The sequence below is a fragment of the Monodelphis domestica genome, chromosome X (assembly GCF_027887165.1).
Source record: "Monodelphis domestica isolate mMonDom1 chromosome X, mMonDom1.pri, whole genome shotgun sequence".
Taxonomy (NCBI): domain Eukaryota; kingdom Metazoa; phylum Chordata; class Mammalia; order Didelphimorphia; family Didelphidae; genus Monodelphis; species Monodelphis domestica.
This window is the reverse complement of record NC_077235.1, coordinates 39321407-39336726: the sequence shown is the minus strand read 5'-3', so window position 1 is coordinate 39336726 and position 15320 is coordinate 39321407. Positions and strand designations below refer to the sequence as shown.

The 15320-nt window shown below is 44.7% G+C and overlaps 2 long non-coding RNA genes across 33 annotated transcripts in view; both read left to right on the top strand.

The window, feature by feature from the left end:
• The window catches only part of LOC103098510 (uncharacterized), a 143087-nt gene that overhangs the window by 50535 nt on the left and 77232 nt on the right, over positions 1–15320 (top strand). For 21 of the 32 annotated variants that reach the window (XR_008914595.1, XR_008914569.1, XR_008914566.1 and 18 more), the window contains 7 exons: positions 497–629; positions 1832–1900; positions 3219–3355; positions 4355–4423; positions 5757–5907; positions 6938–7006; positions 8343–8493. This is a non-coding gene — a long non-coding RNA (uncharacterized LOC103098510). Of the gene's footprint in view, positions 1–349; positions 630–1831; positions 1901–3218; positions 3356–4354; positions 4424–5756; positions 5908–5937; positions 6188–6937; positions 7007–8342; positions 8494–14710; positions 14985–15320 lie in introns of those variants that run through there. The other 11 variants (XR_008914564.1, XR_008914578.1, XR_008914575.1 and 8 more) reach the window with 9 other exon arrangements.
• On the top strand, positions 8569–14197 carry LOC103094706 (uncharacterized). The gene is made up of 8 exons (XR_008914596.1): positions 8569–8773; positions 9523–9591; positions 10653–10795; positions 11800–11915; positions 12340–12799; positions 13062–13183; positions 13556–13635; positions 14129–14197. It is a non-coding gene; the product is annotated as an uncharacterized LOC103094706 (long non-coding RNA).

Sequence of the window (15320 nt, the reverse complement as noted above, 5' to 3'; positions counted from 1 at the left end):
AATCAGAGTTACAAAAATCATCTTGCTCTATGTGGAATGTTCCATGGCTCCTTTATTGGGAAGGGAGCCTTGTCAGGGAGAAAGACCATGCCTGGGATTGGAGCTTTCGCTTTCCCAAGTTGAGTCCCACGAATTTGTGTGAGTTTGGGCAAGATGCTCTCCTCTTTCTTGGTCATGTTTCTGCCATTTGTAAAGTTAGAGAATGGTTAGTAGCAGACTGGAGAAAGGAAGAAATCTACATTTAGTCATTTAAGATCTGTTTCCAGTTATTATACCTTTGAACAAGGGGTAATAATGCTCTGCCTTCTACCAAGAGACTCTCAGATTTTAAATTTCTGATTAATTGCAGGTATGGGCTCTGGGATGAAATCTCAGCTCTGGCCTGTCCATGGCACTAACATCAAAGTGAGCTAAAGAAGAGTCAGAGTAGATGAGGAGGAGGCTGAGCATTATTCCAAATAGGAGAGTCCTGAAGATTCCTGATTTCACTTTACAGATGAGCAAACAGAGCCAGAAGGTCTCCACCTGCATCTGTTCTGGGTCACACAGCCATGGGGTGGCAGAGCCACATCATTTGAACACAGGTTCTAGGATTCCTTAGTTTACAAGCTGATGCCCCCATTTCCAAGGTTTGTGAAAAGTTGCAACTACATGTGATGTCTTGGGGAGAGGAGAGAGACGGGCTGCAGGGGAGAAGGAGAAGAGATGGGGAGAGTCAGAAGGTATATGAGGGGGAAGAAAGAGGAGGATGAAAGAGAAAGGAGCAAACAAGCTGAAGGAGGGGATGGGGGAAGAATCAATTCTAGAATCTTCCCTTTTGAGGTGGACAGGACTCAGGAGTCATTCATTCCAACCCTGTCCTTTGACAGAAAGTGAAGTTGGAGCCCAGGAAAGTTCAGTGATTTTCGGCAGGCTCAACAGATAATGATGATAAGAGATAGGATTTGAACCCAGGGACTCTATTCCTCAAGGTTCTATTCTTTCCCTTAGGGAGGCTACCATTCCCTAGGGAAGAGGAAGAAGGTTTGGGAAAAAGATAAGGAATGTTAGAAGATGGAGGAGTGAATGGAAAAGGGTGAGGAAAAGTCAGCTAGGTGGCTCAATCTAGTAGATAGAGAGGCAGGAATGGAGATGGGGAGGACTTGGGTTCAGATATGGCTTCAGCTACCTCCTTTGCTCTGTGACCCTGGAAAGTCTACCTCCTTTGCCCAGCCTGTACCAGTCTTCTGACTGGAACTCAGTACATATCCATCAATTCTCAGAACAATATGAAGGTTTAAAAACAGAATTGTTTGGGTCAATGAGTTTGCAGGCTACACTTGGAGAAGGGAAGATGGGGGAGGGAAAATGGGGGAGAGAAGAGGAAAGAGGAGATGAAAGAATATGTTTGGGGAAGTAAACGGTATCTGAGAGCAAAGGGATGGAGATGGGGAAGGAGATGATGAATAAGCCCCTTAAATTAGACCAAAAGGTGATGCTGGGAGACGTGAAAGGAGGGTAGAGTGTGCAAGAGGATACAGGAGAAGAAAAAATATGTTTGGGGAGTAAAAATATCTGAGAGAAGAAGGATGGAGGTGGCGATGGAGGTAAAGGGAGGAGGTCTAAAATGAAGAAGGACACAGAAATGAGAAGGTGGGATGAGAAAAAGGAAGGAAGGAATATACCTTAGGGGATGAGAAAAGGTAAACGAGGCTTCAAGGTGAGGCTGAGAGAGGTGAAGGGAGGGTAGAGTGTGGAAGACGCTGGACAGATCTGGAATTGAGACCCCCACCCTCTGCTGACTCTGTGGAAAGACACAGTTTTGATTTTGGCTTTTCTATCTGACTTTCAGGGTGTGAGAAGAATGATGCCACTCAGGAGGTGACCCAAAGGGAGGTGGCAGCCTGGAGAATCCTGCAGGGTAAGGAGAAGGGAGGCTCACCAAGCAGAGCTCAGGGTGATGGGCTGGCAATAGTAGCAGGCCTGGGTTTATAAAGACCCAACATCAGACCCAACTCCTCCCTCAGAAGGCTTCCCAGCCCTTCCCTGGCTCTGACTCTCAGCACATCTGTCCTCCCACCAGCCTTGGACTATAGAGCCAGCAGCCTCTCTGGCCAAGTTAGAACATTGAGGAGATCTGGGTTCTAGTGTCAGCTCTGCTGCTAACTGTCACTGGGTCCTTCCTTGTGTGTCTCCCTGTCCTGCCCCATAACAGGAGGGCATGAGGACTTTCCCCATCAATACCACCCCATTCAGATCTGCTGAGAGCTGCTGGTATTGGGAGGGTCTGAGGGTCCTTCAGGTCACAGAGGGTTTGTGCAATAATGAACCAAAGTCAGGAAGTCACAGGGACCACACTGGCCTTGGCTGCTTCCTTGGTCAAATTCCTCACCTCCATCCCATCCCCTTTCCCCCTTTGGTCCTAATCGAAGCCATTGGAGAGAGTGGGATGGAGAAGAGGAAAGTCCATAAGAAAAACAGCTCCATAGAAACACAGAAGAAAATATCTGCTTGATCACATGATTCAGTGGGGATATGACTGGAGATGCACAATCTAAAAGATCATGCAAAAATCAATAAGATGGAAATAGTTCTTGATCAGTGACCCAGATAAAAACCAGTGCAATTGCTCATTGACTAGAGAAGAAGGGTGGGAGAAAACATGAATAATATAACCTCAAAAATAGTCTAAATATGAATTAAATAAAACATATTTAAAAGGAAAAAAGAAACAACCCCAAAGGTAGTTACAAAAATCATCTTGATCTCTGTGGAGGGTTTCATGGCTCTTTTATTTGGAAGGGACCCTGGTAAAGGAGAAGGACCATGGCTGGGATTGGAGCTCTCTGGCCCTCTACTCTCTTTCCCAATTTGAGTCCCAGGAATTTGTGAGACTTTGGGCAAGATGCTCCCTCTTTCTTGGCCATGTTTCTGCCATTTGGAAAGTTAGAGAAGGGTTAGTAGCAGACTGGAGAAAGGAAGAAATCTACATTTAGTCATTTAAGATCTGTTTCCAGTTATTATACCTTTGAACAAGGGGTAATAATGCTCTGCCTTCTACCAAGAGACCCTCAGATTTTAAATTGCTGATGAATTGCATTTTTGGGCTCTGGCATGAAATCTTATCTCTGGCCTCTCCATGGCTCTCACATGAGCTAAAGAAGAAAGAGTAGATGTGGAGGAGGCTGAGCATTATTCCAAATAGGAGAATCCTGAAGATTCCTGATTTCACTTTACAGATGAGCAAACAGAGACGGAAGGACTCCATCTGCCCCTGTTCTGGGTCACACAGCCATGGGGTGGCAGAGCCAGCCCCATCCTTTGAACACAGGTTCTAGGATTCCTATGTATAAAAGCTTTTGCCATCATTTACAAGGTTTGTGAAAAGTTGCAACTACATGCGATGTCATGGGGAGAGGGGAGAGATGGGGAGAGTAAGAAGGAAGATGAGGGTTATAGAAGGAGGAGGATGAAAGAGAAAGGAGAAAACAAGCTGAAGGAGAGGAAAGGGTAGGCATAAGTTCTAGATTCTTCCATTTTGAGATAGTCAGTGCTCAGGAGTCATTCAGTCCAACCCTGTCCTTTGAAGGAAAATGAACCTGGAGCCCAGGAAAGTTCAGTGATTTGCCCCAATATATATAGGTAATGGATGATAGGAGATGGGATTTGAACCCAGGGCCTCTGTCTCCTGGGGTTTAGCTCATTCAACTGGGGGAGACTTAACCTTCCCTAGAGAACAGTAAGATGGTGTGGGAAAAACATAAAGAGCACTGCAGAAGGGAAGAGTAAAAATGTAGGGGGTGGTCAACTGGATGGTGCACTAGATAGAGAAACAGGTTTGGAGCTGGGTAACTCCTCAGTTCAAATATGGCTTCAGCCACTTAGCTGTGTGACCCTGGAAAATCAACCTCCTTTACACAGCCTATCCCACTGTTCTGCCTCAGATGGACTACTTAATATCAATATTCAGATACTATAATAATAAGGTTTAAAGACAGACCTGCTGGTGGAAGAATGTGGGGTTGATGAGCTTGGAGAGGAGAAATGGGGAGGGAAGAGGAAGGAGGAGAAAAAATATGTTTGGGGAGTAAAGAATGTCTGAGAGAAGAGGGATGGAGGTGGGGATGGAGGTAAAGGGATGAGGCCTAAAATGAAGTAGGAAACACAAATGAGAAGGTGGGGTGAGAGAAAGGAAGGAATAAATAAACTTCAGGGGATGAGAAAAGAGAGATGAGGCCTCAGGGTGAGACTGGGAGAGGAAAAGGGAGGGTAGAGTGTGCAAGAGGCTGGACAGATCTGGAATTGGGACCTCCACACTCTGCTGACTCTGTGGAAAGACACAGTTGTGAGTTTGCCTTTTCTATGTGACTTTCAGGGTGTGAGAAGAATGATGCCAGTCAAGAGGTGACCCAAAGGGAGGAGGCAGCCTGGAGAATCCTGCAGGGTAAGGAGAAGGGAGGCTCACCAAGCAGAGCTCAGGGTGATGATGGGCTGGCAATAGTGGCAGGCCTGGATTATAAAGACCCAACATCAGACCCAAGTCCTCCCTCAGGAGGCTGTCCCAGCCCTTCCCTGGCTCTGACTCTCAGCACATCTGTCCTCCCACCAGCTTTGTACTATAGAGCCAGCAGCCTCTTTGGCCAAGTTAGAACACTGAGGAGATCTGGGTTCTAGTGTCAGCCCTGCTGCTGTCACTGGGTCCTTCCTTGTGTGTCTCCCTGTCCTGCCCCATAACAGGAGGGCATGAGGACTTTCCCCACCAATACCACCCCATTCAGATCTGCTGAGAGCTGCTGGTAGTGGGAGGGTCTGAGGGTCCTTCAGGTCACAGAGGGTTTGTGCAATAATGAACCAAAGTCAGGAAGTCACAGGGACCACACTGGCCTTGGCTGCTTCCTTGGTCAAATTCCTCACCTCCATCCCATCCCCTTTCCCCCTTTGGTCCTAATGGAAGCCATTGGAGAGAGTGGGATGGAGAAGAGGAAAGTCCATGAGAAAAACAACTCCTTAGAAACACAGAAAATATTTGCTTGATCACATGATTCAGTGGGGATATGACTGGAGATGTTTTCTTTAAACCATCACTCTATTGCAGATATTAATTAAATAGAAAAGGGTCTTGATCAATAATACACTTAAAAGTCAGAGCAATTGCCCATTGTCTATGGGAGGAGGGACAGGAAAGAACATGAATAATGTATCCATGGAAAATATTCTAAATAAATTAAATAAATAAATTTTAGAAATTAAAAAAAAAGCAACCCCAAGGGTAGTTACAAAAATCATCTTGATCTCTGTGGAGGTTTCCATGGCTCATTTATTGGGAAGGGAGCCTGGCAAAGTAGAAAGACCATGGCTGGGACTGGAGCTCTCTGGCCCTCTGCTCTCTTTCCCAAGTTGAATCCCATGAATTTGTGTGACTTTGAGCAAGATGCTCCCTCTTTCTTGGTCATGTTACTGCCATTTGTAAAGATAGAGAAGGGTTAGTAGTAGACTGGAGAAAGGGAGAAATCTACATTCAGTCATTTAAGATCTGGTTCCAATTCTTAGAAGGAAGGAAGAGGATTATTCTTTGTTCCTCTGCCTTCTTCCAAGGGACTCTCAGATTTCAAATGACTTATGAATTGTGTGAATATTGTATAGAATGTAAATCTCAGCTCTGGCCTCTCCACGACTCTAACATCAATGTACCCTATACTAGAGGGCCTCACTGAATGAGGTAGCTGAGCATTATTCTAAATAGGAGAATCCTGAAGATTCCTGATTTCCCTTTACAGGTGAGCAAACAGAGCCAGAAGGACTCCATCTGCCTCTGTTTTGGGTCACAGTCATGGAGTGGCAGAGCGATCATTTGAACTTCATGTTCAAATGGTTTATGGACTCCTAAGTTTACAAGCTGTTACCAAGGATGACATGATCGTTTCCAAGGTTTGTGTAATAATGCCACTAATGGTGATGTCATGGGGAGAGGAGAGAGATGGGCTGCAGGGAAGAGAGAGGAAGAGATAGGAGAGTCAGAAGGTAGGTGAGGTGGAAGGAAGAGGAGGGTGAAAGAGAAAGGAGAAAACAAGCTGAAGCAGGGGGTGGGGGAGGAATCAGTTCTAGAATCTTCCCTTTTGAGGTGGACAGGGCTCAGGAGTCATTCATTCCAACCCTGTCCTTTGACAGAAAGTGAAGTTGGAGGCCTGGAAAGTTCAGTGATCAACAGGTAGAGATGAGAGATGGGATTTGAACTCAGGGTCTCTTCCTCTCAAGGTTCTACTCCTTCCATTAGGGAAGCTACCCTTCCCTAGGGAAGAGGAAGAAGGTGTGGAGAAAAAGATAAGGAAAGTTGGAGGATGGAGCAGTGAATGGAAAAATGTTGGGAAAAGTTAGCTGGGTGGCACAGTAAATAGAGAAGCAGATAGAGATATGGTGGTGGGTAAGAACATATTCTTTCATCTCCTCTTTCCTCTTTCACCCCATCTTTCCTTCTCCATGATTAGCCCCCAAACTCACTGTCCCCAACAATTATATTATTATTATTATTATTATTAACAATCCTTTATTTTGTATCTGAGAATTAATAGATAAGTATTAAGTCCCAGGCAGAAGAGGGACATAGGCTAGACATCTAAGTGGACCTTCCTTGGTCACACAAATAAGGAGGTGGCTGAGTATGTTTGGGGTGTAAACAGGGTCTGAGAGAAGAATGGTGTGAGATGTGGGAGGAGTTAAAATAAGGGGGGCTTACAAGAAATAGGAGAAACAAATGAGAAGCTGAGGTGAGAGAAATAAAAGAATAATCAGACTTCTGGGAATGTAAGAAGGGAGATGAGGCCTCAGGGTGAGACTGGGAGAGGTGAAAGGAGGGTAGAGTGCGCAAGAGGCTGGACAGATCTGGAATTGGGACCCCCACCCTCTGCTGACTCTGTGGAAAGACACAGTTTTGATTTTGGCTTTTCTATCTGACTTTCAGGGTGTGAGAAGAATGATGCCACTCAGGAGGTGACCCAAAGGGAGGTGGCAGCCTGGAGAATCCTGCAGGGTAAGAAGAGGGGCAGGCTCACCAAGCAGAGCTCAGGGTGATGGGCTGGCAATAGTGGCAGGCCTGGATTATAAAGACCCAACATCAGACCCAAGTCCTCCCTCAGGAGGCTGTCCCAGCCCTTCCCTGGCTCTGACTCTCAGCACATCTGTCCTCCCACCAGCTTTGGACTATGGAGCCAGCAGCCTCTCTGGCCAAGTTAGAACATTGAGGAGATCTGGGTTCTAGTGTCAGCCCTGCTGCTAACTGTCACTGGGTCCTTCCTTGTGTGTCTCCCTGTCCTGCCCTGTATCAGGAGGGCATGAGGACTTTCCCCATCAATACCACCCCATTCAGATCTGCTGAGAGCTGCTGGTAGTGGGAGGGTCTGAGGGTCCTTCAGGTCACAGAGGATTTGTGCAATAATGAAGCCAAAGTCAGGAAGTCACAGGGACCACCCTGGCCTTGGCTGCTTCCTTGGTCAAATTCCTCACCTCCATCCCATCCCCTTTGCCCCTTTGGTCCTAATGGAAGCCATTGGAGAGAGTGGGATGGAGAAGAGGAAAGTCCATGAGAAAAACAACTCCTTAGAAACACCGAAGAAAATATCTGCTTGATCCCATCATTCAGTGGGGATAGGATTGGGGATGTTTACTTTAAACCATCACTCTATTGCAGATATTAATTAAATAGAAAAGGGTCTTGATCAATGATACATTTAAATGTCAGAGGAATAGCCCATTGTGTATGGCAGGAGGGAAGGGAAAGAACATGAATAATGTAACCATGAAAAATAGTCTAAATAAATTAAATAATTTCTAAAAAGGAAAAAAGAAAACAACCCGAAGGTAGTTACAGAAACCATCTTCATCTATTTGGAGGGTTCCATGGCTACTTTATTGGGAAGGGAGCCTGTTAAAGGAGAAAGGACCATGGCTGGGATTGGAGCTCTCTGGCCCTCTGCTCTCTTTCCCAAGTTGAGTTCCAGGAATTTGTGTGACTTTGAGCAAGATGCTCCCTCTTTCTTGGCCATGTTTCTGCCATTTATAGAGATAGAGAAGGGTTAGTAGTAGACTGGAGAAAGGGAGAAATCTACATTCAGTCATTTAAGATCTGGTTCCAATTCTTAGAAGGAAGGAAGAGGATTATTCTTTGTTCCTCTGCCTTCTTCCAAGGGACTCTCAGATTTCAAATGACTTATGAATTGTGTGAATATTGTATAGAATGTAAATCTCAGCTCTGGCCTCTCCACGACTCTAACATCAATGTACCCTATACTAGAGGGCCTCACTGAATGAGGTAGCTGAGCATTATTCTAAATAGGAGAATCCTGAAGATTCCTGATTTCCCTTTACAGGTGAGCAAACAGAGCCAGAAGGACTCCATCTGCCTCTGTTTTGGGTCACAGTCATGGAGTGGCAGAGCGATCATTTGAACTTCATGTTCAAATGGTTTATGGACTCCTAAGTTTACAAGCTGTTACCAAGGATGACATGATCGTTTCCAAGGTTTGTGTAATAATGCCACTAATGGTGATGTCATGGGGAGAGGAGAGAGATGGGCTGCAGGGAAGAGAGAGGAAGAGATAGGAGAGTCAGAAGGTAGGTGAGGTGGAAGGAAGAGGAGGGTGAAAGAGAAAGGAGAAAACAAGCTGAAGCAGGGGGTGGGGGAGGAATCAGTTCTAGAATCTTCCCTTTTGAGGTGGACAGGGCTCAGGAGTCATTCATTCCAACCCTGTCCTTTGACAGAAAGTGAAGTTGGAGGCCTGGAAAGTTCAGTGATCAACAGGTAGAGATGAGAGATGGGATTTGAACTCAGGGTCTCTTCCTCTCAAGGTTCTACTCCTTCCATTAGGGAAGCTACCCTTCCCTAGGGAAGAGGAAGAAGGTGTGGAGAAAAAGATAAGGAAAGTTGGAGGATGGAGCAGTGAATGGAAAAAAATTGGGAAAAGTCAGCTGGGATGCTCAGTAGATAGAGAGGCAGGAATGGAGGTCGGGAAATCCTGGGTTCAAATATGACTTCAGCCACCTACTTAGTTGTGTGACCAAGGAAGGTCCACCTTAGATGTCTAGCCTGTGCCCCTCTTCTGCATGGGACCTAATACTTATCTATCAATTCTCAGATACAATATCAAGGTTTCAAAACAGAATTGATGGCATTGATGAGTTTGGGGGCTAAACATGGAGAAGGAAAGAGGGGTGGGAAGAGGGAAGAGGAGATGACAGAATATGTTTGGGGTGTAAACAGTTTCTGAGAGAAGCAGGATGGAGGATGGGGAAGGAGTTATGAAAGGTGGGGTTGCCTTACAAGAAATAAGTGAAAGAAATGAGAAGCTGAGGTGAGAGAAATAAAAGAATAATCAGACTTCAGGGGATGAGAGAAGGGAGACTAGTCCTCAAGGTAAGGCTGGAAGAGGTGATCAAGGACAAGGGTAGAGTGTGCAAGAGGCTGGACAGTTCTGGAATTGGGACCCCCACCCTCTGCTGACTCTGTGGAAAGACAAAGTTGTGATTTTGCCTTTTCAATCTGACTTTCAGGGTGTGAGAAGAATGATGCCACTCAGGAGGTGACCCAAAGGGAGGAGGCAGCCTGGAGAATCCTGCAGGGTAAGGAGAAGGGAGGCTCACCAAGCAGAGCTCAGGGTGATGGGCTGGCAATAGTGACAGGCCTGGATTCATAAAGACCCAACATCAGACCCAACTCCTCCCTCAGGAGGCTGTCCCAGCCCTTCCCTGGCTCTGACTCTCAGCACATCTGTCCTCCCACCAGCTTTGAACTATAGACCTGCAGCAGCCTCTCTGGCCAAGTTAGAACACTGAGAAGATCTGGGTTCTAGTGTCAGCTCTGCTGCTAACTGTCACTGGGTCCTTCCTTGTGTGTCTCCCTGTCCTGCCCCATAACAGGAGGGCATGAGGACTTTCCCCATCAATACCACCCCATTCAGATCTGCTGAGAGTTGCTGGTAGTGGGAGGGTCTGAGGGTCCTTCAGGTCACAGAGGATTTGTGCAATAATGAAGCCAAAGTCAGGAAGTCACAGGGACCACACTGGCCTTGGCTGCTTCCTTGGTCAAATTTCTCACCTCCATCCCATCCCCTTCCCCCTTTGGTCCTATTGGAAGCCATTGGAGAGAGTGGGATGGAGAAGAGGAAAGTCCATGAGAAAACTAATGGAAAGGCAATGATTATTGAATATGTGTGCAAGAAATCACCTTGGTTCATTTGGAGGCCACAATTTCATGTTCATAGGGAAGGGAGCCTGAGGGTAAAGTAGAATGAACATGAATGGAATTAGAGGGTACTGGACCCTTTTTCACTTCCCAAGTTTGAGTCTAAAGCACGTGTGTGACTTTGGCAATGATGATCTTTTTTCTTGGCCTCAGTTGTCTGAGTTTAGAAAGATAGAATGATAGTAGCAGACTGGAGAAAGGAAGCAATTAAGAATCTGCAACTTCAAGCAAAGTATGATTATATTCCTCTGACTTTTGCCAACCCACTCTCAGATTTCAAATTACTGATGAATTGTCTGCATTGTCTTTGGAATGAAAATCTCAGCTCTGGCCTGTCCATGGTTCTAACATTAATGTGAGCTAAAGAAAAGAATAGATGAGGTGGCTGAGCATTATCCTAGATTGTAGAATCCTGAAGATTCCTGATTTCACTCTACAGATCAGCAAACAGAGCCAGAAGGACTCCACCTGCATCTTCCCTGGTCACACAGCCATGGGGTGGCAGAGCCATCATTTGAACAGAGGTTCCATGATTCCTGAATGCAACAGAATGTGGCCCAGGATGACATCATGGTTGCCAAGGTTTGTGTAATAATGCCATTAATTGTGATGTCACAGGGGAGAGGGGAGGGATGGGGAGAGTCAGATGGTAGATGAGGGGGAAGGAAGAGGAGGGAGAAAGGAAGGATAAGACAAGCTGAAGAAGAGGGAAGAGGAGGCAGTTCTAGAATCTTCCCTTTTGAGGTGGACAGGGCTCAGGAGTCATTCAGTCCAAACCTGTCCTTTGACAGAAAATCAAGCTGGTGCCCAGAAAAGTTCAGAGATTTGCCCCAGGATCAATAGGGAAAGCTGAGAGATCGGATTTGAACTCAGAGTCTCTTCCTCTAAGGATTCTACTTCTTCCATTAGGGAAGCTACCATTCTTTAGAGAAGTGGAAGAATGTTTGGGAAAAAAGATAAAGAATTTTGGATGAGGTAAGGGTTTAAGGGAAAAAGGTGGAGAAAATTCATCTAGGTGGCTCAGTAGACAGAGTGGCAGGAATGGAGGTGATGAGGTCTTGGGTTCAGATATGACTTCAGCCACCTCCTTTGCCCTGTGATCCTGGAAGGTCCTCCTCAGTTGCCCATCCTGTACCAGTCTTCTGACTGCGACTCATTATTTACCTATCAATACTCAGATACAATATGAAGGTTTAAAAAAAGAATTATTATTTTCAATGAGTTTAGGGGCTAAACTTATAAAAGGAAAGAGAGGGAGGGAAGAGGAAAGTGGAGATGAAAGAATATGTTTGGGGAATAAACAGTGTATCAAAGCAGAGTGCTGGAAGTGGGGATGTAGGTAAAAGAGCAGGCTGACAAGAAATAGGAGACACAAATGAGAAGCTGAGGTGAGAGAAAGGAAGGAATAAACAAACTTTTAGGTCATGAGAGAAGGGAGATTAGGTTATAAGGTGAGGCCAGGAGAGGTGAAGGGAGGGCAAGAGTAGAGTTGGCAAGCGGCTGGACAGTTCTGGAATTGCAACCTCTACACTCTGCTGACTGTGGTAATAAGAGTTGTGATTTTATGTTTTCTATTGATCTTTCAGGCTGTGACAAGAATGAAGTTGCCAGCATCTCCCAGAAGTAGTGACCATAATGGAGGTGGTGACCTTGAAGATCTCTCTGGTTAACAAGATGGGCGACTTACCAAGGAGATCCCAAGGTAATGTGGCAAAAGTGGGCAGGCCTGGATTTATCTAGATCTGATATCAAACACAACTTGTCATACACATAGAGTTGCCCCTGCCCTGCACACCTGTCTTCCCACTAGCTATGTTCAACCCCTCTGGTTTGGATTATAGAGTAATCTGTCTCTCTGGGCAGGTTGGACTATTTAAGATACCTGGTTTCTAGTGTCAGATCTCCTGCTTTCACGAGGTGCTTCTTTGTGTCTCAATTTCCTACCCTGTAAAAGCAGAGCACTGAACTTGTTGGATTCTACACAGCCCTTCATCTCTGCTAAAAGTCAGGACAGAAAGGGAATGCACAGATAATAAAGTCAAGGTCCGGAAGTCATAAGGGATCAGTTGGCTTTGCTTCCTCTATGGTCATATCCTTAACCTTAATCATTCCATTTTTTTCTATAGATCCTGAGGGAAGCCAGATGGGAACATGGGATGGATCATTACAAAAAGTCCACTGGAACTGGAATGGTGGAAAGAAGATTGCTTAGATCTGGCAGAGATCTTCCAAAATGCATAAAATAATGTAGAATTAGATTCATAGATAAATAGAAAAGTAAACAGTTAAAAAGTTGAGTTAAATAGATAAATAGATTAAAGGTGAAGTAAAAGCTACATAAATAAATAGATAAATAAATAATAGACAAATTAATAGTTGAATAAATCAATAAACCAGTATATAAAGCGATAAATAGGTAAAATATTTAAATAGGTAAAATAATCAAATAGAAAAGTTAAATATTTTGTTAAATATATAAATACACTATTAGATAAAATTTTGTTACTTAACTCCCTTCCTAGCCAAGGATGACATGACTGCTTCAAAGATCAATGGAAGAATTGGACCAGTTGTGACAACTAAGAGGTATGTGAATGGAGAGGGAAGCAGGAAAAGAGAGTTGAGGGGAGAGGGATCATTACAGGAAAGGAAAGAATGGGGAGAGAGGGAAGAAAAGAAATGGGAAGAAGGGAGAGAAAATTATAAGAGGGAAAGGGGGAGGAATCTTCCAAAGGAATCATGCATATGTAGAAGGGCTTTCAGAGGCCTTTCTAGTACAACCCTCTCATTTGATAAAAAATAAAGCTGAAACCCAGAAAAGTTCAGTGACTTGCTGATTATCACACAGGTAATGAAGATCTTAGATGGCACTGGAACCCATGTCTTCTGTCTACCAAGGCTTGGCTCTTTCCAAAAAGGAAGGTCACTTCCAAAAAGAAGGCCACTATAGAAGAGAACAGAAGGAATCAGGTTGGAAAGAAAAGAAAGAAAGATTGGAAATGGGAGGAGGAAGAAGGACTTGGGACTGCCCAAAGAAAAGAGAGATTAGGGGAAGAGGAAAAAGATGGGAAATGATAGTTTGGGGAGAGTAAAGTAAAGTATGAGGGAGATAATAAGGAGGGAATCTACAGAAAAGAGAGATGGGTAACAAAGGAGGCTTAGACAATGGAGGTTAAGAATCAGGAGAGGGAGATGGGAGGAGGAAAGAAGGAAGGCAAGAGAAGAGCTCCTGAGTAGTAGACTAGACGAGAAGGTGAACAGCTCTGGCATTCTGAAGCACATACAGTGTCCCCATGGAGAAAAAGGAGTGTTCTGAGATTATTTTCCTTTTCTGAGTTACAGTGCTCCAGAGGAAAGGAGAGGTGAACATGGCTTGGAGAAGACTAAAAACCAGGGTGGTGGCCTAGAGAATCTGGCCCAGGGTAAGGAGAAGAAGGAAGGTGTTGGGGTGGCAATGGGAGGCAGGCCTGAATTTAGAAACACCTAAATTAAAACCCACCTCCCCATCCAAGAGGCTGCCCCTGCCTTTCACTAGCTTTGACTCCAGATGCACATGCCCACCCACCAACCTTGGATTATATCTTCTCTTGACCTGGATTATAGAGCAAGCAATTTTCCCTTCCCTGGTTAGAATTTTCAGATGTTCAGAGTTCTAGTCTGCTCTACTGCTAACTGTCACTGAGGCTCTTCCCTGTCTGTGTTTTGCCTTATCAAAGCAGGAGGACATTGGGTTCCTTGTAATCTACAAAAGGCTCCAGCACTTTTGACAGAACTTTGTTTTTATGAATTGCTGAGGGTCCCTCTGGGGTACAGAGAGAATTCAGAATAATGAAGCCCCCAGGGGTCAGGAAGTCAAAAGGACCCCTTGGCTTTTGGTTACATTCTTGAACATGATCCTACCTGTTTTTCTCCTAGTTCCTGAAGGAAGCCAAGTAGTAGGATGGATCAGAGAAAAAGTCCACTGCAGAAACAACTCCAAAGGCAAGCTCTACTGCAAGTGTGTTTGAGAAATCATCTTGGTCTCTCTGGAGAGCACAAGTGCTTGTTTATAGGGAAGGGAGCTTGGTAAAATAGAAGGAACATAGATGCATCTCACTGGACCTTTACTCCCTTTCCAGGGTTGCCTATGAGATATGCTCCCCCTTTCTTGGCCTCAGTTTGTCCACTTATAAAGACAGAAAGGTAGTAGCATACTAGATTAAGGAAGAAATTTAGAATCAGTAATTTAAGATCTTGATTTAAATTCTGCCTCTGATACCTACTGATTCTATAACTTTTAACAATGTACTAAATCTGTGTCTTCTGCTAAGTGACTCTGAAATTTTAAAATACTAATGATTTGTATGCATATATATATGAGCTGAGGGATGAAATTGTAGGTCTGGCCTCTCCATCGCTCTTATAAAAATGTCCTCAAATTAAGGGAGTTAGACTAGATAAGTTGGCTCAGTTCTTTTCTAAATACAATAATCCTGAAAATTCCTGATTTTCACTTTACAGATGAGATAACCAAGCGCCAGAGCACCAGGAGGACAACCAGCTCCATCTGTTCTAGGTCACATAGCCATTGAGTGGCAGAGCCATCATTTGAGCACAGATTCCATGACTCCTAAGGTAGCAGCACACTGTTCTCATGGATGACATCACTGTTTCCAAGGTTTCTGGAATGATGCCACTAATTGTCAACAAAAAGGAAGAGGAGATAAGGAAGAGGGAAGGGGAAAAGAGGAAGGAAATAAGAGGAAAAGAAGAGAGGAAAGCAGAAAGAAGGGTAAGCAGAGAATCAGAAAGTGAAGAAAACATGAGAAGGGGAAAGGAGAGGATTAGATTATGGAATCTTCCATTTAAAGGTGGAAGGGCCCTCAGAGGCCATCTAGACCATTCCCCTCATTTGAAAAAAACAAAGCTGAAGCCCAGGAAAGTCCAGTGATTTGTCCAGGATCATCCAGATAGATAATGAAGATCAGAAATGATAATTAGACCCAGGACCTCTGTCTCCCAAGGCTCTGTGCTTTCCAGTAGGGAATTTAACATTCCCTAAAGAAGAAGGGAAAGAGGAGCTAAATTGGGAAAAAGAGAAAGAAAGTTTATATGGATGGAGTTAAGA